At 51.8% G+C, this 3028-nt stretch overlaps 1 protein-coding gene across 2 annotated transcripts in view; it reads right to left on the bottom strand.

The window, feature by feature from the left end:
- The window catches only part of LOC119325826 (wall-associated receptor kinase 3-like), an 11153-nt gene that overhangs the window by 1102 nt on the left and 7023 nt on the right, over positions 1–3028 (bottom strand). The gene's annotated exons all lie outside the window — the stretch shown is intronic.

Below are 3028 nucleotides of genomic sequence, written 5' to 3'. Positions count from 1 at the left end.
GATTGGGAGCGCAAGGCAAGTGGATGGCTTCCTCTGTCACAGAGGAGAACATCAAGGAGCTCTGGGAGGCTGGGTATTTGGTCGCGGACATAACTCATCGGCTTCCTACCAAAAAGCAGATCGTTCCCACCCCAGAGCCAAATGAGAGGGTAGTGTTCATCCCACATTTGCTTTGCAGACTAGGGTTTCCCCTTCATCCTTTCGTCCGTGGTCTAATGTACTACTATGGTCTAGATTTCCATGATCTGGCCCCAAATTCCATCCTCAATATCTCGTCGTTTATTGTCATGTGTGAGGCATTTCTGCGCACCCCACCCCACTCTGGCCTATGGCTCAAGGTCCTCAATGTGAAGACGAAAGTGGTCGAAGGACAACACACGGAGTGCGGCAGCGCCATGGTGAGCAAACTTCCCAACGTCAACTGGCCCAGGGGGGCCTACATTGAAACCGTCAAGGGATAGCAGCAGGGGTGGTTCGACATCACCGAGCCCCGTGACACCACATGGGCCGCCGCTCGTGAATTCAAGTCTGGTCTTCCCATGTTGCTTACATCCTGGCTCAAAAAGGTCCTTGATTCGGCGTCGTCCGACGAGGTGACGACACTGCAGAACCGCATCAAGGGTGGTATAATAGACAAGAACACCAGCCTTGCTAGCATGATCCAGGTGATGCTTTTTCGCCGGATTCTCCCTTGTCAACGCCGGACTCAATATATGTGGGAGTTCGACCCGACGAGTCATCGGATCTTGCAAAAGTTCTTCGGCACGATGCACGAAGACATATGGAAACTGCTTTTAAAGGCCCAAAAATCATGGCCGACCACGACCGAAGACCACGGGCTCGACTGCGCTCGTCCGGCAACTCCCGTAAGTTTTATGATAACTTTGGTTTGTATATCCAAGGAGTATATTGAACTTTCCATTGCTCCTATAGGGCTGGACAAAGAAGGTGGAGCGGATCCAATGTCTGGCTCCGCTGCTCGAAGACCCAGCCATCCCGCTACTAACGAAGTTGCTGGTTCCGGCGCCATATAAGGCGCCGGAGAAGAAGGCCAAAAAGGAGGCCAAGGAGACCACAGGTGGCCTCCGCCGTAAAGGCACTTTGGACGTTGTGTCCGAAGACTCCAAGACTCTCTCTTCTCCTGACGAAGATGAAGAGCAAGAAGAGAGCAACTCTCCCCTCATGGGGGGATAGAAGAGGAGGGTGGATTCCGAGGACCTGGAAGTGGAGGCGTCCAAGAAGGGGAAATTCTTCCTTTCGGATGATTCGGAATCTGATGCCGATGCCACTCCCGAATGGCACCCCAGGCCAAAGCCCCTAGCCGGATCGTAATTATCCGAAGACACCATATATACGTCTGATTACATGCCTTGTGATTCTAACACATCAATTCTCCATATTGCAGCCCGGCCCGCGATCTCCCCCAACGATCATCGCCGTCTGGGGGCTCGCTAGGGCCAAACGAGATGGAGAGCGAATCACTTCGGCAGGCTTCTCCACCCACCGCTACAGACAACGCCGAAGTGTTGTCCCAAAGAATCTCTCTGAATCACAGGGAGGTGCGGGAGGCTGTGAAGGTGGCAACGGAGGGTAAAACTTCCGTTGCCAAACAGAGGGGAAAATCGACCCCCATAGAGACCGGTGACGGGGGCCATGATCAATTCGGCCCCAAACCAAATACTATTCTAGAAACCCAGATGGCTCCATAATCGAGTGAACAGCCTCCTTCAAGAGAAGGGGGCGCGCCATCTCCACCGGCGTCCTCCATCAATCCAGAGGAGCCAGATACTCTAGTGGAAGCGCTTTAGAATGCTTCCATTGTGGAGGAACACCGTACCCTTATGGGTACAGTTGTTGAAAAGGTTCGGTCCGCCACAAGCGGATTGAATGAAGCCTATACCAGCCTTTTAGCATGCTTTGAGGTATGTGACATAATTTATTTGCAAAAGGATTGCCTGTATATAGATAGTAGCCCCTGAGACTCTGTTCGGCGTTCATAAAGAAAGGCCGAACAGAGGATCGAATCAAGCCTCATAGGTGCTAACATATATGTTTCTTTTAATGAACAGGCTTCAATGCGAGCGGCAACCTCACATACCGCCGAAGTGTTCGAACTAAGGCGGAAGTTTGAGGAAAGGAAAGGTATGTAATACCAAAACATATCTGAAATGATATGAGTGTCGAATTGTTATCTAAATAAACTTTATGCTTATAGGTGATGCGTTTGAGGTCGAAGCCCTCAAGAGCGCTTTGGCCGAGGCCAGGAAGGAGGCGGATGAGGAGCGAGCCTCCCGCCGAAGACATGAAGAAAGGTTGGAGGAAGTCCAACAAGAGCTCAAAGAGGTTGTAAGCAAGTGTGAGACCTTGGAGCGCAAGGTTTCGGATCAAGACTCCGAACTGGGTATGGTGCTCCAAAGTGCAAGGGAGTCCAGGGCTGAAGCCCAAGGCGCCCGTCGGGAGATCCAAGAGGCAAAACAGATCACGGTGGGTAAGGCCTTTAATATGCAGAGCAGATTTGTAGGGAAAAAGTATACATTATTGACCCGCATTTGGAATTCTTCAGGAGCGTTTGCGAATCTTTCCCGAAGTATTGCTGATGCTGCGGATTTCTTCTGAGCTGAAGACGGGAGCTCAACAGAGAAGTTGTTCTGATTGCAATATCTTGGGCCAGAGCGTCCAGGGCCCCTCAGTGATCAGCTGAAGCAGTTGATCGAACTGCATAGGATGGCCGAACTGGCCATGAAGGATGTCATAATCTATCTTTGGCTGGACGAACCCATACCCAACAGTTATTTTGGGCTTGTAAAGCGGTTGGTCGATGCCTGCCCGCGGCTTCATGCTATAAAGCGGTCCGCTTATGTCGAGGGTGCCCGGATGGCCTTCGCCCGCGTCAAAGTGCAGTGGGCGAAGATGAATGACACCAATCTTGCAACCGAGGGACCGCCCGCAGGCAAGGAGCATTGTACGCCGGAGCGATATTTCAACAACGTCCTGGAAGGGTCCCGCATTGTAGAGAGCCAATGCTCGA

This window comes from Triticum dicoccoides, chromosome 6B (assembly GCF_002162155.2).
Source record: "Triticum dicoccoides isolate Atlit2015 ecotype Zavitan chromosome 6B, WEW_v2.0, whole genome shotgun sequence".
Taxonomy (NCBI): domain Eukaryota; kingdom Viridiplantae; phylum Streptophyta; class Magnoliopsida; order Poales; family Poaceae; genus Triticum; species Triticum dicoccoides.
The sequence above is the reverse complement of the archived record's forward strand: the minus strand, read 5'-3'. Positions and strand labels throughout refer to the sequence as shown.